We start from the raw sequence: 22784 nt of genomic DNA, 5'->3' as shown, positions 1-22784 counted from the left end.
AATTACTGATCACAGCGTATGGTAGATAGGCCTCCTCGGCCACGTTTGCAGTCGAAAGAGCGCATTGGCATGCCTGCTAGGCTGCCACCACAAGCTCACCCACGCACATTTATCCCTAAATTGCTGAATTATAAAGACCGCAACGTGACGCTGCGCATGGCACGGATGAAAAGTAACATACCCCTTGGCAACGTCAAGGTAGCCATCTTCCCTGACTTCTCCACTGAAGTACAGAAGTGCAGACAAAACTTCACAGTGGCCAAGAGACGCCCTACGTATGAGAAATCTTAAATACTTAATATTATTTCCCACATGGCTTCGCATAGAGAATGATGGCCTCGCCATTTTCTTTGGAATCCCCAGAGGAAACTATCGCCAGTCTAGAGCACTGGGATAATAGGAAAGAGAATGATAAACCCACCATATACAGCATACGGCCGTGTACTGCAACAAGGGACCACAAGCCTCTTTCCTTACAACATGAGGAACATTGTCCCATGTATCTCAGGTACTCTACATCCTTTATTGAACCTGCATCTACACATCTCCCTTGAAATGGCAACTCTCTATCTTTCATGTGCGCATCCATTGCAATGATGACATCATATGGTGCCCGACACACCCAATCAACGCAGTCAATCTACCTTACCCATGTACAAGTGCTTCTTCCTTCCTTGAATGTTATGGCCATGATGCACAAACTGCCAGGCTACAGCCGAATACAACATTAACATTCCCCTGGACACATGGAGAACTACTACTCAGAGACACAAGTCCTACCATATGTGAGACTAAACCCTGGTACACACGGTCGGAAATTCCGACGGAAAAGATCAGATCAGACCATGTTGTCGGATAATCTGACCGTGTGTAGGCTACATCGGACTTTTTCCGTCGGAATGTCCGACCAACAAAGTTTGAGAGCTGGATATAAAATTTTCCGACAACATGATCCAATTGGACTTTGTCCAATTGTTTGTAGAGAATACCGATTGGTCAAAGTGCCACGCATGCTCAGATCAAATTACGAGACCAAAGCTATTGGCTACTAGCCGCAACGTAGTCCCATCACAACGAATGAACGTCATCACGTTCTGAACGATCAGATTTTTCGACAACTTTGTCCGACTGTGTGTATGCAACACCAGTTTTGGACAAAAATCCGACAGATTTTGTTGTTGGAATGTCCGACCGTGTGTACAAGGGCTAACTCAGTGAAGTTTTGACCCCCTCTGCACTGCCAGAGTGACCTGGCGTATGGGCATAGATTAAACCTGAAATTCATACCTTTATGCCACACAAGCCTTACCACAACATGTCCTGGGAAGTTTGATCCCAGTGAAATATTTCTATACCTGCCTTTATCACTCAGCACTCTGATTCGGGTTTTGGTTATGTCACTGTTGTTGAGTGAGGTGTCTGATCAACCTCACACACTAGTTTGGGTTTTGTTATGGGTATATGCCTACACCAGTTGGGGTTGGTGTTGGGCCGGGTGGGGGGTTGGGGGGATTGTTATAATACGAGTACAATGTAACAGTTATGAATGCTACCAATTACAGAATGCAATGTTCAGTATAGTTCTGCATGACTTACTAGCTAGAGAGATTACTGACATGTGTAGGGTGAGGACCCTCTCTTGTGTGATACCGTGGTACTATATGATCAAACTCCTATATAATCTACACCATACTATACCATGAATTCTCTTAAGCTCCTAACGTGGAATGTTAGAGGTCTACGAGACAAAATCAAACGTTCATCTGTTCTATCATATATTAAGAAGCATACTCCTCCCTAAAATTCTATATATCTTATGACACACCCCTGTGTATCTCCCTCTGAAAAACCATAGATGCAATCCTCAAACCCTTTGTCTGGGGGGAAAAATAGACATAAATTAGCATGGCAATTACTTAAAAACCCCACTGACCTGGCCAGTACGGCCCTACCAGACTTCTCTTCATACTACCTAGCATCCCAATTATCCCAATTGTTCCATATAGATAAGACAGACAGAAAGAGATTTACCTTGCTGCTATGCCCCACATGGGAACAATTGACAAATAACCCCATATGTTCTATAGCAGCTGGCGCTGAAGGTACTACTAAATCAGAGGAACACAATTCCCTATTAAGCCACTATAGGAAGATATGGAGATTAGCCTCCATCAAACTAGACATTCCTACACATAATGACTATTCTCCCATCTGGCATAATAAGACACTACAGGAATTCTTGACTATACCAGACTCGGAAACATTGTGCAGAAGTGGAATCTTCTACCTATCACACTTACTGCCGGCACATTAAAGACATTTGATACACTAAAACTAGAATTTTCACTCTCGAGTCACATGTTTTTCCGATTTCTGCAGGTCCGACATGCAATTCACTCTCAGTTTCCAGAATTAGTACCTAACCCCACTTGTAATCCTATAATGGACATAGTCAAAAGTGTAGATCCCCAGAAATTAATATCAATATTCTATAATATGCTTCATACTCCCTCATCCACTAAAATACAAAATAAAACCAAGATGGGACGGAGACCTAGGAATCCTGGAAGAAGAGGAATGGAGTGGACGTATGCAAAGCTGTCTCACCCAAGTTATCTGACAGACTGACCCAAACATACATTCTACACTGCGCATACCTCACACCTATAAGAATAGCGAAATTCGCCCAGGGACAACCCTCCACCTGTCTATTATGCAGTCGAGAAACAGGCACATTCTACCCCCTCCTGTGGTCCTGCCCCTACATACAGGGCTTCTGGAACAAGTGGTAGATTTTCTTCATGACAATATGGGATCTCCGCTGACCACTGGTATTTTCCCTGACGCTAACACTGAAAAATACACCAAAACTTTTATGCAAGAGATCCTATTTTCTGCCCAGAAAACTATTGCTAAACTCTGGCTGAGACAAGTTCCCCCTAGATTATCTGACTGGAAAACTGATGTTAATAGCACATTGCCCTATAAAAAATTTGTCTACATTAATAGAGGGTGTTCTGCAAAATATAACAAGGTCTGGGACCGTTGGCTGAACACAAGTGACACATGTGTGTAATGCCGCAGAGCGCATCTCCTTCTTTATCGTACCACCCTACTGGACCTATACTGTACAGCTCATTCTCTTCAAATATGTATAATAGCAAATGATATATTGATTTATATTTATATACCCCAAATTATCTAATGTATTGCTACATTGTAACAGTCTTTATAATTGACCAGAGACTTCTGGCCCTCACCTACATGAGTAATATATATAATACTTGTGCTGAACAAAGGATATAATGTTTGTGCATTGGAAAATTGTACTATTATTATTTTTTTGGGAGAAATAAAAACGTTTTAATTAAAAAAAATGCATATAAAAGCAAAGCAGAAGGCCTTAAAAAAATAGAAGGTTGAGGGATCATCATCAGCATTCAGACTTTATAAAGAATGCAATGAGAAATCTAAGGGTGCAATAAGGATGACAGATAGAACACGAAAGACACGTAGTGGGGGAGAGCAAAATAAAATCCCAATAAATTCTTTAAGTATGTAAACAGTAAAAAAGGAAGGACAGACCATATTGGCCCCATAAAGAATGAGGAAGGACATCTGGTTACAAAGGAAGGGGAGATGGCGAAGGTATTGAATTTATTCTTCTCCTCAGTCTTCACAAGGGAAGGGAATCAAGGGGTTTTAGTAACCAAAACTGCTGTGTTCATCTTTATGACACATCACAGGAAGCACCTCCATGATTAACAGAGGACAGAATTAAAATTGGACTTGTGAAACTTAACATTAATAAATCACTGGGACCATATGGCTTTCACCTGAGAGTACTTAGGGAACTCAGTCAAGTAATTGCCAGACCATTGTTCCTAATTTTTACTGACAGTCTACTGACTGGAATGGTACCAGCTAATTGAAGAAAAGCCAATGTATCACCAATATTTAAAAAGGGCCCAAAATACATCCCTGGGAATCACAGACCAGTTAGCCTAACACCAATAGCATGTAAACTCTTGGAGGGGGTGATAAGGGACTATTTACAAGATTTTAGCAATGGAAATCATTAGCAGTAATCAGCATGTTCTTGCCAAACCAATCTATTAACCTTCTATGAGGAGGTGAGTTGCCATTTAGATAAAGGAAGGCCCGTAGATGTGGTGTATCTGGATTTTGCAAACGCATTTGACACAGTTCCCCATAAACCTTTACTGTACACAATAAGGTCCGTTGACATGGACCATAGGGTGATTACATGGATTGAAAACTGGCTACAAGGGCGAGTGCAGAGGGTGGTGATAAATGGGGAGTCCTTGGAATGGTCAGGGGTGGGTAGTGGGGTCCCCCAGGGTTCTGTGCTGGGACCAGTCCTGTTTAATTTGTTCATAAATGACCTGGAGGATGGGGTAAACAGTTCTATCTCTGTATTTGCAGACAATATTAAGTTAAGCAGGGCAATAACTTCTCTGCAGGATGTGGAAACCTTGCAAAAAGATCTGAACAAATTAATGGGGTGGGCAACTACATGGCAAATGAGGTTCAATGTAGAAAAATGTAAAATAATGCATTTGGGTGCCAAAAATATAAATGCAATATATACATTGGGGAGTGGGAGAACCTCTGGGGGAACCTAGGATGGAAAAAGACCTGGAGGGTAATAGTAGATGATAGGCTTGGCAATGGCATGCAATGCCAAGCTGCTGCTAGCAAAGCAAACAGAATATTGGCCTGCATTAAAAAGGGGATTAACTTCAGGGATAAAGTGATAACTCTCCCGCTCTACAAGACTCTGCTCCTGCCACACCTAGAGTATGCTGTCCAGTTCTGGGCACCAGTCCTTAGGAAGGATGTACTGGAAATGGAGCAAGTACAAAGAAGGGCAACAAAGCTAATAAAGGATCTGGATGATATTAGTTATGAGGAAAGGTTGCGAGCACTGAACGTATTCTCTCTGGAGAAGAGACGCTTGAGGTGGATATGATTTCATTATACAAATACCATACTGACCCCACAATAGGGATAAGACTTTTTTTGCGGAAGGGAGTTTAACAAGACTCATGGCCACTCATTAAAATTAGAAGAAAAGAGGTTTAACCTTAAACTCTGTAGAGGGTTCTTTACTGTAAGAGCAGCAAGGATGTGGAATTCCCTTCCACAGGCGGTGGTCTCAGCAGGGGGCATCAATAGTTTCAAGAAACTATTACATAAGCACCTGTACGATGGCAACATACAGGGATATACAATGTAATACTGATATATAATCGCACACATAGGTTGGACTTGATGGACTTGTGTCTTTTTTCGACCTCACCTAATATGTAACTATGTAACTAACTTTGTTTAAGCAGAAAGTTCCCTTCCAACTTCTTTAGCTCTTTCAGTACCAGTAGATATTTATACACAAAAAAATCCTTCATAGACAAGCAGTACTTATCATGTAAATGCAGGTGGACCCATGCTGGGTATATGCTCAAATGGTGGAGGTGGGCAGCAGGGCTGGAGCCTGACTGGTTTCACGGATATTTCTGACTGCATCAGAGGCTTCTGACACTATAATGGCACATTTTCCCCATATATCCCATTTTTTGCTTAAAATGGCCACCTGAAGTGCTAGTGCACATGTGCAACATATAAGTACGTCATGAAGCACATACGTGACATAATGATGTCAATAGCAGCCTCAATTGGAGCTGAAGAGTGTGCTTGGAAAGATCCAGTAGGAATTGAAGCTTGGAGAATTGGTAAGCATGACGATTGGCTTTGCGGAATGCCATCCAGATTTGCTTAATAATTTGATAGAAATGCACCCAGAGGATGACATGCCTGGGGATTTGGGATAGAAGATAGCAGGGTTTTGGGACCCTGTGGCTTTAGGCAATGGGTAAATGTGCTGGTGTAAGTGTAGGTATAATGGCTAGGAAAAGGTATTGTGTGAATTGTTGCAATTGGGATTGTTTCAGAGACCCCCCCGGATTTCCAAGTTATTGCAACAAGACCAATCTTCCAAGTCCGTCACTTGACTTCAGCAATGTGATTTCATCTTCATGTACAGAGTGAGCACTGACTAGCATGTTGAATGATTCAGCATAATCAAACATCTTTTCCTTTATATTAGGGGTAGGCAACCTTAAAGAGGCGGAGATCTACCTAAACAACTTGGGAGAAGTCAAAGATCACAAGGCACAGTGCCGCCTCCTCACACCTGATTTAAACCTCTAATTGCTCATACTATCTTGACGCAATTGCATGCATTGCATGGCAATAATGGGTTTAAATCAGGTGGTGAAAAGGCAACATATTACCTCCTTACCACCAGTCAAACTCACTAAGATCACTTTTTAGAGAAGCAGCAGTGCCTGCTGCACTTGTGAATGAACATTTTGCACATGTAAAGTTGGGGTAGCACACAAAGGTGTACAGATGCTGCAGCAGGAAATAAACTGCTTTTTGGTGGGTGCTACCGCCTGCCAATTGGGACCCAGTCAAGTAAATGGGGCCACTCTGCAAGTGCCCCCTGCAAGTGCATGCTTCAACATGGTCCAAGGGGTTAAAACAGGTGGTGGAAAAGCAACACAATGCTGCCTGCTTTAACCCCTTGCTTGCTGTCCTGCACAAGGTTTCAGGGGACTTGCAGAGTAGCCTCATTCACTTGAATGGGTCATGCTTGGCAGGTGCTACACCAACCATGACAGGGCATATACCTCCTGCTGAAGCTGCTCTTTACCCTGGACTTCTATTATATCCTGTAGGAAACCTCCATGCACTGCACCCATGGTGTGGGTTAGGGATGAGCTTCGAGTTCGAGTCAAACTCGTGTTCGATTCGAACATTGCCTGTTCGCCTGTTCACCATACAGCGAACAATTTGGGGTGTTCCTGGCAAATTCGAAAAGCTGCGGAACACCCTGTAAAAGTCTATGGGAGAAATCTAAAGTGCTGATTTTAAAGGCTTATATGCAAGTTATTGTCATAAAAAGTGTTTGGGGACCTGGGTCCTGCCCCAGGGGACATGGAGCAGATACATGTCCCCTGGGGCAGGACCCAGGTCCCCAAATACTTTTTAGGACATTAACTTGCATATTAGACTTTAAAACTAGCATTTATGATTTTGAACGTTCGTGTCCCATAAACTTTAATAGGATTCTAAAGTTCACACGAAGTTTAGGTCTGTTCGCAGGTTCTTGTGCGAACCGAACCGGGGGGGTGTTCGGCTCATCCTTAGTGTGGTTAAACTGCAGCACATTAGTATGAAAGCCGTCTGTTATTAAACTATTATACCCAGTATATTGCTTCACACTGACATAAATAACTCTTTTTTCCAGCTGCTGGCAGCACTCTGGAGACCACTACCTGGGATAAGAGGTGGAGAGCAGTTGGTATAACTCCACATGGGACAGGAGCCAGCACTACAGGTATAGGCTTATATGGTTCTTTCTCCATACTACAACTCCAAATTTACAAGTAGAGCCTCTGCATTGCATTCTGTTTGATGCTCTTGGATGGGGATGGTGGGTCAGCAAGCCCAGACTGTGATCTACCAGTCACCTGGACATGATCTACTGGTAGATCTCGATCTACAGGTTGCTGACCCCACTTAATATGATCCACTCTATTCCCTATTTCTTGTATGTCAGCTTGCATGTGGTTAAATTAGGATTTTCTATCGAGTTGTAGAGACCCCCTAAGGGAAGTTAGCATACTCCTCCACACAGTCTCTGTCTCTGAGTGGTCTGAGATGGTGAATGCAGCAAAGTGGTCTTTGTGTAGCTGTGAGACTTGTCGGTCAGCGGTCTGCACACTCGTTTCCATGTCCAGAGCCCCTGGGATATCATCAAGAGATGATGGGATGATAGACCTCCCTTGATGATATCCCAGATGCTCTGGACATGGATGATATCTCTCAACTTTGCTGTGCTCCTTGTGGAGTTTGTGGAGGCTCCTAAAGGCGGGGGAAAACCAGCCTGTGAGCCCAGTGGATGCATTCCCTGTGGAGCTCTGGGGTTTTCATTGTGACCCAAGGAAGCTCCATTTCACCTCTGGGAGCTGCCACCTGCGCCATTTTGCAGAGGACTGCCAGTCCAGCTTAGCAGGCTGCGGCACTTCCCTTCTTCTGTGGGGCATGGCTGGAAGGCAGAGGGAGGTTAAATCATCATTTGTGAGTGTGCAGGGGTCCAGGATTTATCATTAGTCTCCGGTAGCTGAGCGGAGCTCTGGTATTAGGCAGCCATTCAACAGCATGGTCACCACGCCCCCTCCCCCCCACACCCAAAGAAGAAAGCTGATTTTATTGGATATGTTTTATAACAGAAAGTAAAAAATTGCTTTCTTTCTTTTAAAATTTGTAGTCTTTTTTTTATTTATATAGCAAAAACAAAAAATAATGATAATCAAATACCACCAAAAGAAAGCTCTATTTGTGTGAAAAAAATTATATAAATTAATTTGTGCACCGTGTTGCATGGCCGTGCAATTGACAGTTAAAGTAGTGCAGTGCTGAGTAGCAAAAGATTGTCTGGTCATGATGGAGGTAAGACCTACCAGAGGTCAAATGTATAAAATCTTTTAATGAGGCAGCAAGACTACTCAAAGTTTATTTTTAGATCTGCTACAGTGCTATATAGTTGCTGTGTACTTTTTTAAGCATGGGTATATTCTTTTAAATTATTTTTTACATTTCCTAGAATTTGCTGATTCTTTTTTTATTTGCCTATTTGCCTATGAATAAAGTGAAGTCATGCTCAGTCTTCAGAAACTGCATAACACAAAATTCGCTTTTGACAAGTTTTTATGAAAAATAGCTGTGCATTTTGTCCTAGTATGCTTTCAAACATGTCACTGGCTATGACAGCAAGAGAATACAGCTGTCAATATAAATGCAGAATGTTGAGGGACATGGGCCATCTCAGGAAAAATAAGATTAGTTTGGTAATTAGAAGTTTTTCAAAATTATTCAATTTTTTATTGTATAAGCACTTGATGATATTAGGTCTCCTTTAAATGGAGAATTTCTAGAGTTTGTGAATGTATACTATATACCAAAGTGGATACAAGTGAAGTAGATTTGTGTTTCTTTTTATAAATCACTTTCCTGTCTAAATAGGTAATCAAGGAGACAAGCAAACAGATCCACACTTGATTCAATAAGTATACCCATCATCTTAATCCCTTCCCCATTTCCAAGTTTGACTAATGCTCTGTACAAACACTTCTAAGTAAAATCACATTGCTCTTAACATTCTTTGTGAATTAACGTTTTTTATTGATTTTTTTAATGTAATTTTTCAAGCCATTTTAAGTTAACAGGATCCTACTCAAAGGGCCAGGAATTAATTATTTTTCAATCTGCGAACCATATGGTAATTATATTCCTATGCAGGGGATCAACTATACTTTTCTGAGTATAAGCCACAAGGCCATCAAGTTCCCATGTAGGGGGTCTTTTAAAAATTGAAATTTCATATTAGAAAATTAAATGTAAAAAATAGGAAATAATGCAACAATGTTCCACCAGAGGTAGTTTTACAGAATTCATAGTATTGCCTGGTACATACCAGATTTGGTTGTAGTATATATCATTAAAACATTTCATTATATTATTATTTATCTAGTCTATACTATTCAATTTAAAGGAATCGCATAATCTGGATTACTATATGTTGCTGATTCTTTAATTATTCATATTGTTTATTTTTTATTTCAAAATTACCATTAAAGATTGCTTTTTTAATCATACGTCTTACATCATCATTTTTTATGCAAATAAACTGCAATAACAGATTACATGTAACCCCATTTTCATAACACTGTATATGAAACGTTATTTAAACACTTAAGAAGATACAGCGCAGATTGCAAATAACGTGGATCTAGGAACCCCAGTGGGGAATAGAGACGCCTAATATTGAATATTGAAGTTGAATATCTGGAGCCCAGATCCCCCCCCCCCCTTGAATACTGATTTTCAGACCACAGAATAAATAAGCAAAAACAAAAAAGGGGAAAAGGAGAAAGTAAAATAAAAGGGAAGGACCCCTATAGTTGGTGAATAAAATCAAGACCTAGAGAACAATTCCTAACGGGAAGACAAAACTACACTGAGACAAACAATTTGGGATTACCCTTTCACACTATAGTAGTGTAAACGCAGAGCTGTTTAAGTAAAAAGCCCACAGCTTAATGAAGGGGAAGACATCAAAATCAGGAGCCACCCCTAAATCTCCCCGACGGAGCTTGATTGTAAGCCCCGGCCCAATGAATAAGTACGTTACACTAACTGCGGGCGCTGAGAAACAACAAATAGAAAAACAACAACAAACAAGAAGCACCCAAGCTGACAAAGAAAAAAGGGAAAAGGAAAGAAAGGACAGGGACAGGAAAAAGCTCCAATCACAAAATAACTCCTTAAGGGACCAAGAAGGACAGGTTGAGGGGGAGATAGAACAATCAACAGACCCAGAGTATGAAACGGAAGCTACACAGACGTATCCAACTCAATATGAAAACCCCTCATCCATGCCTACAAAAAAAGAAATAAGCTCGATGTTTGTGGCACTGGAAATCTCTATGAAAACGGAAATGGAAAAATTACATAAGAATCTTGCCCATATTCTGGAAAGAGTAGAAAACATTGAAAAAAAAAAAACAGAAAAAGACGCAAATACAATAAAGAACTTAGAAGTAGAAATATCATCATTAAAGAAAGCACATCGAGAACAAGCATATAAAGTAGAGGCACAGGAAAATAGGGACAGAAGAAAGAACATAAGAATACGGGGAGTCACGGATTCCTTCCAGCGAGAAGATCTAACAGCAGTAATAAATAAAATATGTAACCCATTGTTGAATAAAGAAGCAACAACAAACTCAATAAGTATTGAAAAAGTTTATAGACTAAGGAAACCAAAGGAATTGCCACGGGACATGCCACGGGACATAATAGTGCGTTTTCAAAACGAAGAAGATAAGTATCAAATTTGGAGAAACATCAGGTTACAGACATCAATAGAATATGAAGGAAAGACTATACAGATGTTCCAGGACTTGTCCCCAGATACCTTAAGGAGAAGAAGAGAACTAAAACCATTACTAGAAGTGCTGAGGGAGAACAGTGTTCAATATAATTGGGGTTTTCTAGCGTCCCTAATAGCCAGAAAAAATGGACGGACAGTTAGACTGAGACATATTGAGGATACAACTGAGTTTTGTAAAAAATTTGATATTCCGACACCGAGGATTTAAACGGGGGGCGGGGGGGAGGGAGGGGCATTTTGGGGGGGCGGCTCCCCCTCCCCTCCCCCTTAGGGGTTGGGGGGATGGGGAGAGGGCGAGAGGGCCGGAGGTTAGTATAGACTACTCTGGTCGGACCCCTTAGGCCCGTCCTCTCGTCTGCTCCTGTCCCTCCCCCCCTTTTTTTTTCTCTCCAGGAGAGGAGAGGAGGGGGAGGGGGCCGGAGGGCGTTGCGGGATGAGGAGGGGGTCCACTTGGCTTGTTGGGCAACCATCTCGCAAACATTAGACGAGATGGTAGGGGAAGTTGCCGTACAGAGCACCACCCTAAGACATGGGGATAAACGGAACAAGGTGGTTCCGCACAAGACATCCCAGATTATGAGGGGGTAGGGGAGGGGGAGGGTATTATGGATGGGAATGGCTGTTGGTCCGAATTTATTAAATAAAAGTAAAGCATTTTTGGATTTGCCGGATGGGAGAACTTAATATAGTAACATATAACGTGAGAGGAATGATCTCCCCAGAAAAAAGGTATAATATTATGAGGGAACTGGAAGGATATTCGGCGGACATTGTTTTCTTACAGGAGACACATATATCCCTGGATACCAATGTTCGGCTGAATACAAGAAGGTTTCCAACATGGTATTACGCAGACTCCCCGATAAGGGGTTCTAAGGGGGTAACTATCGGAATAGCAAGTAATGTCAGATGGTCTTTAGAGGGGATGAAGGTAGACCCAGAGGGGAGGTTTCTATTTGTAAAAGGGAGCATCCTAAAAAAGAAATATACATTAGTTAATATCTATAATCCCAATAGGGCCCCAAAAAAATACCTGAATGGGATCCTGAACATCTTAGACAACTACAAAGAAGGCCAAGTGATATTAGCGGGAGATCTAAATTTTACTATGAATACTGACGTGGATAGTACGTCAAACGCTCTCCCCCAAGAAATTAAACAACATAGAAGATTAAAAAAATAAATTACACATACAACAGCTAGTAGACGTATGGAGAATATGTAATTTGGGCGTAAAAGATTACACATATTATTCCACGGTACATGACATGTATGCGAGACTGGACTATATATTATTAGAACACGAAATACTAGAAAATGTAATAAAAGCACAGATAGGAAGCATTACTCTATCAGATCATGCTCCGGTGATAATTAAAATCCGACAGTGCGAAAGGGGGTATAGGAAAGGCTCTTGGAGACTTTATGAGGCTCTGATTGAGAACGAGGAAAGCGAGAACATTATAAAAACAGAAATAGAACAATATTTTAAAATAAACGATACAGCAGAAATCTCCAAAGCAACCCTTTGGGAAGCACATAAGGCCCTAATTCGCGGCAAATTAATATCTATAGGAGCCGGTAAAAAAAAAGGAAAGTGAAAAGAGACTGAATAATTTAAAAGAAGAACTTCAAGAACTAGAACAAAAACATAAGAGACAACTTGGGAAAAATACATATAAGGAATTATTCAAAAACGGCTACAAATAAACAAAATTATTGAACAGGAGAGAAGAAAAGTCTTTAAAAATGTAGTTAAAGAAAGATACCAGTGGGGGAATAAGACGGGGAAACATCTGGCTAGATTAGCGCGGGAAAAAAAAGCCTCAAATTATATAGAAAAGATAAAAGATGAACACGGGGAGCTGAAGTTTAAAACATCCGAGATAGCACAGGCCTTTAAATCTTATTACAGAGCCTTATATTCTATTAGAAGTACTGAGACAGAAGAACAGAAGGCTAACAGAAAAACTAAAATCTCAGATTATCTAAGAGAAATAGATCTACCTAGAATAACGGAAGAAATGGTTATGAACTTGGATGAGCCTATTACCCCAGAGGAAATTGATAAAGCAATAAGGGAATCACCGAATGGGAAAAGTCCAGGCCCAGACGGCTTTACAATTAGATATTATAAGAAAGTTCAGCATCAATTGGTTCCAGAATTATGTAAATACTGGAATAACCTGGGCGAGGAAGAAACTATGAGGAAAGAGTCGCTATTGGCGAATATAGTAGTTATACCAAAACCAGGTAAAGATAATTCCATTTGTTCCAACTACCGTCCCATAGCATTATTGAATGTAGATACAAAACTATATGCGAAGGTAGTTGCAACAAGAGTAAAAAAATTGATGCCGGAATTAATCCACGGGGATCAGGTAGGATTTGTCCCAGGGAGGGAGGGACGAGACAATAGTCTTAGAACCTTGTTACTCATAGGTAAAGATAAGCTGAATAAGCCCCCAATAGTACTGGTATCTATCGATGCCGAGAAGGCATTCGATAGAGTAGATTGGTCCTTTATAACAGAAACTTTACGGAAAATAGGTTTTGGTCCAAAGATGTTGAAATGGATAAATAATCTATACACTCAACCCTCAGCGCGAATAGGAATAAATGGGAGTATGTCGTCCGCTTTTGAAATGCTAAACGGGACAAGACAAGGATGTCCACTCTCCCCCCTCCTGTACGTTATCGCTCTGGAGCCATTATTGGCAAAGATCCACGAGAATGTGAATATAGGGGGGGTTGAGATGGGAGGAGAAAACCATAAAGTCGCGGCATATGCGGACGATATACTCCTATATATAACAAAGCCACGCCTCTCCTTGCCCAGTTTAATAAAAGAAATAGGGGAATATGGCGCTCTCTCAAATTTTAAAATAAATCCTATAAAAACAGTGATATTGAATATAGGTTTAGATAATAAAGAAGAAAAGATATTACAACAGGAATTCCCCTTTACATGGGAAAAAAAAGAAATAACATATCTAGGCATAAAGATAACTAAAACAGTTCAGGAACTATATCAGGCTAACTATATCCCACTAGTAAATGAAATTAAAACACTATTAAGGAAAATAAACAAGGGATCTATTTCTTGGACGGGTAGAATCAATATGCTGAAAATGGTGGTATTATCAAAAATTACATATAAATTTCAAATGCTTCCGATTAAAATCCCAAATAGTTTTTTTCAAGTAATGAAAACACTTTTTTTAGAATTTATAAAATATAATATATTAACTAGGAAAAAAAAAAGCGGAGGTATGGCTCTACCAGACACGTATAGATATTATTGTGCAATTACTGTGGCTAGAATGGTGGAATGGGCTAAAGTTGCCACAATGAAGAGATGGGTAAAAATGGAAGAATCACTGATAGACACACAATTAAAAAAAAATATTTGGATACCTCGAAAATTTTGAATAGGTAAAAATAAGGCTCACAAAATCACGTTAACCACATTTAAAGTATGGGATGCACTACATCGTAGAAATAAATGGGTATATAATTCCCCACTAATTTCACTTGAGGGCACATATTTTTTTATCCCAGGGAGGGGCACACAATTAGGGAAACAATTGGAAAATACACAATTAAAGGATATCACTAGTAGAGGGGTGTTAATGTCTAAACAAGAAATAATAAAGAAGCACAGATGGCAAAATCTAAAACATTGGGAATACCTACAGATTCAGCAATTCTATCCCAAAACCCATAAGGGATGAGAATACTTTAACCCCAATAGAAAAACTCTGCAATTCTAAGATAACTATAAAGCATTGTATATCAAGAATATATGAAATTCTTTCAGAAGAAGAGAAACAAGAAAGTATCACAGCCATAATACAATGGGAACAGGACATGAGTATAAAAGTAGACGAAGGGGGCGTGGCTTGCCGGCTGAGGAAGATGGCTGCCTAACTCTACAGCTCCGTCGGACCACTGCCTATTCTTCTAACTTTCCCTGCCGAGCAGCGTTCTTTTACTGTCCTACAAATGGGGACTTATTCCCGTGGCACTTCGGGTTCCCGCTCTAGGTCCCCGAGGGGCCCAGGCAATCGTGCGACCTACAACATCCCGGAGATGTTCCGCACACAGAGGCCCAATATGGTGGAGGGCTCCTCTCACGAGGTGAGGAACAATGGTAATATTGTCCTCGCTCCTTCAGAACACAACCCCACACGGCCGCCCCTGTCATCCAATCCTCCAGCATCACAGCCGTTATGCTTAGCGGATCTCAGGGCAGTCGCCTCAGATATCAAAGACACTCTTACGGCGGCAATATCTGACCTGCGCCAGGAGCTCCAGGAAATAGCGGGAAGAGTGCATGAGGTGGAAAAAACTACAGATCTTGAGAGACCTGGATCGGAAAACCACCACACACAGTTTATACCTCAGGGATCTCCAAAGACACGTCGAGGACCTCGACAATCGGGGTAGGAGACACAACCTGAGGGTGCGAGGCCTGCCTGAAACAGTGAGTAGTGAACAACTTTCGCAAACTGTGACAACCATTTTTAATGGCATGTTGGACAGACCCCCACAGACGCCTGTAGTTATGGAGAGAATCCACAGAGCGCTTAGGCCCCGTGGCAGAGATAACGATCCGCCCAGGGATATCATCTGTTGCCTTGTAGACTATGCCATAAAAGAAGAAATCCTACGTCAGGCCAGAGCAAAAGATGACATAACCTATGATGGCCACATCATCCACATATTTCAAGGATTTGTCAGCCATCACCCTGAAAAATCACAGGGATCTACGTCCGTTGTTAGACGTTCTCAAACGAAAAGGTATTCCCTATAAGTGGAAATTTCCGTTCGGCCTACAGGCTACCTATCACGATCGCACTTCCATACTGAAGGTCCCGGAAGATCTAGACGACTTTGCCCGCTCCAAGCCACAACATCGAGTCAGGGAAGAACGGATGGAAGTGTCGGAGGTTTCCTACAGAAGACGACGTTCCCCATCTCCGATTCTGAGTGACAGAAATCTGGCTCACCAACGGCAACACGATCGCAGATCTCCGTCCGGTCCGACACCGTGCGCGCGCGCAGGGACCGTTAGGGGAGAATGCAGTTCAACTCCTTTGATCCAGGCCCGACGCATTGACTTGTTTCTGCGAGAATGGCTATTCGATCGGTCGGAGGGACGTCAGCTATCTTCACGTCTATCTTGTTCGTTCATCGTTGACATTGTCCAGTTTCTGTTACTGTGTTTCCCGGTTTTTATTTTCTGCCTCTAATAGTCGAGCGGACGACCTAAGTTCCTACGAACCAAGATCCGAAGCTAAAGTCGTACCACCTATGCCATACCTGTCGGCTCCCGTCGTTCGGACGCATACAACACTCATCTGATCGGTTTGACGGAGCCTTCGACCTCTTCGATCAACAACTTACGTTTCTGTGCGTATAATCTGGACTGCCTATGCATAGGGAAGGAGGTCCCCAGCAGCAAGACACAACGTCTGTAGGACTACAGCCATGCTCCATGGGGGAGGAGGGGTAACTAATGGTCAATGTTTTCTAATAATTTTTCTTTTTATTTTTCTTTTTTCATGCTTTTGCTCTCTATGATACCCCTATGTGATGTGACTACACTTACGATTCCGTGTACCTTCTACGCTTAACTGCCGGGTTTTGCTCTTTATGCCGGGAGCGACATAGATCACGAACCCTCTACCTACTGTTTGCTGGGAATTCCCGACGCTTTAGTGATCACCCGCCCTGGCATGGGAGCAAGATATGCACAGTTTCTGATGTTACAAGATGCTCCCCTATTTCCTTGATGGATGATTGATACTGTCTGCATATGTTCCGTCTGTTATAGAGATTTTCTAAGGTTTTGCATTAGACCTCTTACATATTATTATAATAACCTTCAACACAAGGAAACCATAGTCAGCTTTTTAGTCCCTACATACTGCCTTGCTGGCTGGTTAGCCTTAAAGTGTCTGTCCCTGCTGCTATTATAGGTTGCTGATCTACACATGGCTAAAACCCCAAGCAATGTGCTACTGTGCCTCTACATTAAATATAGGTCGTAGGTCCGATGGTGGTTCTTAGTTACACTTTCCTCGCGGTACTTCCACCTCCCACAAGGTGAACTGACACGATTCGAACAATAACACTAAAAAGTAGCTTTCTTCGTGCGGTTCACCCAATATATACCGACTTTTTGTAAATATTTAGGAGGGGCCGTAGGTACGTCCCTACAGTCGGTGCTAACAAATTAGCCCATTCCTTTTCCCTCTCTCTTCCCTGTTCTATATCCCGCCCCTCTCCTTCCCGGCTCCCAGTCTGTCCATTTCTGCTTTGGGGATCCCTCTGTCCATTGACTCCGTACCCTAGTGTTCTTCTTGGTTTTCATTAACTCTAAGTGCTCCTCCTTTGATAAGTTGTAGCAGCGCAAGATGCCGACTCCCGCCAGGCCCAATCTCACGTTCACGTCCCTTAATGCTCGAGGCCTAAACTTACCTGAAAAACGGAGACAAATGTTACTCCAGATGCAAAAATCTCGCCCTGATTTCCTACTTGTGCAAGAAACGCATTTCAGGTCAAATGCGATTCCGAAACTACATTCTAGATACTTCCCGGTGGTGTTTCACGCCACAAATCCGGAGGCCAAGTCAAGGGGGGTTTCCATACTCATTGCATCACAATGCAAATTCATTCTTCAAGACAAACTGGCAGACCCAAGAGGTAGATACCTCTTTCTGAAGGGCAAAATAGGACATACCACGTATACCGTAGCGAACATATACGCACCGAACTCAAAGCAGGTCTCCTTTTTTAAGACTATTACCCAAGCTTTGATCCCCTTTGTAGAGGGTACCCTAATTCTTGGAGGTGACTTCAACACTCCGCTGAACCCCGTACTTGATACGTCGACAGGGAAATCGACTATCCCCTACGCGGCTCTGCGCTCCATCAAGACCCAATTACATGACCTATTGCTACATGATACGTGGAGGACTCTACACCCCGATACCAGAGACTATACATTCTTTTCCCCCCCGCACAATAAATATTCCCGTATAGATTACTTCTTCCTATCTCAAAAAGATCTCCATTCACTTCACCGGGCCTCGATCGATCCTCAAATCCTCTCCGACCACCACCCGATCTCTATGTCCATATCTATATCTGACAACCCACCCTCAGCTGCGATTTGGCGTCTAGACCCCTCCCTACTCACGGACATGGCTACACTTGATAAAATCAAAACAGGCATCCAACAATTCTTTGAAGACAACAAACCCACAGACACTTCCCCTCTGACCAATTGGGAAGCCCACAAATGTGTGATTCGAGATATACTTATAGCAGAAATGACCCAACGTAGGAAAGCCAGGCAAAAACAATTTCGAGATCTCTTGGCCAAAATCTCTAATCTTGAGAAAGCACACAAACAGACCCAGGCTCTACAATCCCTAACCCTGCTAATCCAGGCTAGACAGGAAATGTTGGAACTTCTTGGAAAACAGATTAAACGTAAATATATCCTTTCTCAAAAATTCTTTTACGAATACGGCAATAAGGCTAGCAAAGGTTTAGCCAGAGCCCTTCAGGCAAAAAAAGCAGCTGTGACAATACATTCTATTACGGACAATTCGGGCCTTAAACTCACATCAAACCCTGATATAGCCTCCCAATTTGTATCCTTTTACAAACAGTTATACAATCTTCCCCCTGTCTCGCCATCTCACCCGCTGTTAGATAGGAAGGCTATGATCTCGGAATTTTTGAAGAACCACGCTCCTTCCAAATTATCGAATGAAGAATGCCTGAAACTCCAAGCCCCTTTGTCAGCGGAGGAAGCTGCCCTAGCTCTAAAACAAATGAAGTCGGGTAAAAGCCCAGGCCCCGATGGGCTGACTACGGGCTACTATAAAGCGTTACAGGATAACCTTATAAAACATTTCCTCTTAGCTTTTAACTCCTGTTCCTCCCCCCAGACTCCCCCACAAGACTTATTGACTGCCCACATAGTGGTCATTCCCAAACCGGACAGAGATGTGACGAAAGTAGCGAACTATCGTCCGATTTCCCTGCTTAATGTTGATTTAAAATGGTTCGCAAAAATTTTGGCTAACAGATTACTACCCTTGCTCCCTCAATCCATTAATCTAGACCAGGTTGGCTTCATACCCGGCAGGGAAGCGAGGGACAATACAATCAAGGCTCTAAATATCCACCATTGGCTACAGTCCCAAAGACTCCCAGGGTTTTTTCTGTCCCTCGATGCGGAGAAGGCGTTTGACAGGGTGGCCTGGGACTTTATGTTTCAAACGTTGGAATCCCTGGGCTTACCGCCATCAATGTTAAACTTGATCATGACTCTTTACTCTAATCCCACAGCTAAAGTAAGAGTGAATGGCCACCTGTCAAACGCCTTCCCCATCGCAAATGGTACCCGTCAGGGCTGCCCGCTCTCCCCATTAATCTTTATTCTTACACTTGAACCCCTCCTTAACTGCATTAGAGCGAACCAGGCCATTAAAACCACCGTCAGTTTAAAACAGCGGCCTTTGCAGACGATATTCTCTTGTTTTTAACGGACCCCCTGTCCACTATCCCTGCCCTGCTTTCCACACTGCAACATTATCATATTCTGTCCAACCTCCAAATAAATTTTTCAAAGTCCACTGCTCTCAACCTAACCCTTTCAAAAGAGGCCTGTGACCAATGCAAAGCTAAATTCCCATTCATTTGGAGTACACATGAAATCAAATACCTGGGAATTCACCTTACAACGTCTATCCAAGATTGGTATGCCTCTAACTTTTTACCGCTACTCCGGACTATTACCAAAGATCTTTCCAAGTGGTCGGGAGGGTTGTTTTCTTGGTTCGGGAGGGTGGCTATAATCAAGATGAATATCCTTCCTAGGGTGTTATACTTCTTACAGGCTCTTCCCATTACAATCCGGAACATGTTCTTTGCCTCCCTGCATAGACTTTGCACTTCGTTTATTTGGGGACAGGCATCTCCCCGACTCAGTTTTTTGAAACTCACCGCCCCTAAGAATGAGGGAGGACTGGGTCTTCCAGACATTTATAAATACTACCTCTCTAGCCATCTTACCAGGGTCCTCGATTGGAACTTACACGGTCAGAGGAAAGATTGGGTGCAACTTGAGAACTCCCTAATCCCATCGTTGTTAGGGTCACTTCCTTGGATACCTACGAAACACATACCGCTCGCCATACAAAACCATCCTCTGATTTACCCCACGTTAACCGCATCCAAAGGAGGCTTCACAAAATATGCGGTGTCCTCCCTCCAAAGCCCCTTAACGCCGTTAAGAGGTAACCCTGACTTTGTCCCAAGCTTAGAGACAAACTTCTTGAAAGATGTTTGGCCTCAGGATCCTCTGCAAGTTCGACACTTTTATGAGGGGGATAAACTGAAATCATACGAATCTTTAGTAGCGATGGCACAGACGACTTCTGTCCCCTTTTGGTCATACGTTCAATTAAGACACTTCCTCCAGACGGCTCCATCCCCTTCTCAGTGGTCTCGCCCCTTAACTCAATTTGAACAACTATGCACGCTGACGGAACCACAACGTCACCTCACCTCACAGATCTATTCGCTATTAATATCACCTCTTAAATCGGCTTCCGATAGATTGAAACAAAAATGGGAAGGTGACTTGTCCCAGTCCTTTTCTGTAGAAGATTGGGAAACTATATTCAAGATGGCTCATAAAGGGACCCTGAACGCTCACACACAGGAGAACGCATTTAAAATAATCTCAAGATAGTACAGGACACCCCTCCAGATACAACGTTTTGTTCCACACCTCTCCCCTCAGTGTTGGCGCTGCTTAGACGGAGTGGGATCATTCTTACATATTTGGTGGTCCTGCCCCAAATTGCAACCGTTTTGGAAAGAAGTCCACAGGGTGATTAAACAGGTTACTACCTTTGACTTGGCCTTCCGACCTTCGCAATTTCTATTAGGCTTGCCCTCCATTCCCAAAAAACAATACTTTCGCTCATTATCAATGCACATGATAAATGCAGCCAAATTATGCGTACCGACAAAATGGCGCAATTCCGATCCACCCACGATTGTAGATTGGCTGGCGAGAGTCCGCAAAACAGCGGATATGGAAGACTTGATTCATCAAGCTCATGACCAACCAGAAAAATTCACTACTACCTGGGCTTGTTGGTTCCACTTCCTTTCTACCCCTGAATATAAATCTCTCACACATCATACTGGGTAGAGGGTGCGGAGTCGACGGACAGACTTCCTATCTCTTTCTTATATTTCCTTTCCTTTATCCTTTCCCCTTATATGTCTATTACTGCTCCCTCCTATGATAGATCCCTGGCCTTAGAATTCCGGGGAGCCTCACTACTCCCAGAAGAGAGATCTAGGTTCCCTTTTCACAATAGAACTTGCTTCTGAAGAGATTTTCTCTATATTTACAGACGACAGTCTCTTTGTTCTACCCCACCTATTCGGCTAAAAGATAAACTGCGGGTATCGCTCACGGTGGTCTCAGGCAGATGATACACTTTTGTACCTCAAGGTTCACATTCTTGAGTTTCACAGGTTGTTAGATTTTGTTATGATGTTTAGCCCTTCTAACGTAGCTTGGGCTGTTCTTTTTCATATTCAGATTCGATTTCGCTTCCTTTGACATATGTTTAGGTTAACAAGCCTTAATAAAACTAACTGGAATCTATGGTGGGTGGTTGGGTCTGCCTCCGCACGGACACAGTCCAGCTCCCTTTCGAGGTGTCCGGATGGAGCCACCCCCTCCCCCCCACCCACTTGATGAGCGACATATTGGTATGGATCACCTTTGGTATATGACCTATTCTCTACCAAGATGTTTAGTGAATTCTTGGACTTAGAATAAATGACACACTGTAGCCGCGTCGTGTTTTCAAAAGTTGTATTGTCATACTTTGTCAAAACTGTTTCTGTCACTTTGGCTATCAGATGTATTTTTCTGCATACTTCAATAAAAATTTATTGCAAAAAAAATAAATAAAAGTAGACGAAGTACAGATGATGGAGGTAGTGCATAGACACGTATCAGTCACAACGTCTGTGGAAGTTAATTATAAATGTCTGATGAGATGGCATATGACACCTGACAGAATACATAGAATTGATCCCACTAGATCCAAACAGTGTTGGAGAGAATGCAAACTTCCCGGAACAACATATCGTATATGGTGGGAATGTCCAGAGATAAAAGACTACTGGTATAAAATAATAGAATATATAGAAAAAATAACCGGGGAAAAAATTCCATATAGTCCCAGGGAATGTCTGTTTCACGGAGTAGAGGAAGAAACTTGTAACCAAAACACAAAACAAAAAACAAACCAAAAGGAAAATAAAAAAATAAGATTGATACCCTTTTTACTCAACGCAGCAAAAGCGCTGATACCCAAATACTGGTTACAAGTTAAAAAGCCTCCAATTAGAGATTGGATACAGAGAATTGAATTTATCAACAGCATGGAATATCTAATTAAAATGGAAAACAACCAAATGAATAGATACTGGGCAACTTGGGAAAAATGGAGTGCATTCAAAAAGACAGAAAACTACATCCAGGCATTATTAAAGTAAGTTGAAAAATCCGGGCCAACAGCATAGGGGGTGGAAGGGTGGGGGGTGGATAAGGGAAATAAGGGCAAGTGGGTGAGGAATAGATGAAAACTGAATGTATTTATTTAAGTTGAAAATATATTGACTGTAT

The sequence above is a fragment of the Lithobates pipiens genome, unplaced genomic scaffold (genome assembly GCF_037356315.1).
Source record: "Lithobates pipiens isolate NorthernLeopardFrog02 unplaced genomic scaffold, aLitPip1_a1.2 Scaffold_16, whole genome shotgun sequence".
Taxonomy (NCBI): domain Eukaryota; kingdom Metazoa; phylum Chordata; class Amphibia; order Anura; family Ranidae; genus Lithobates; species Lithobates pipiens.
The sequence above is the reverse complement of the archived record's forward strand: the minus strand, read 5'-3'. Positions refer to the sequence as shown.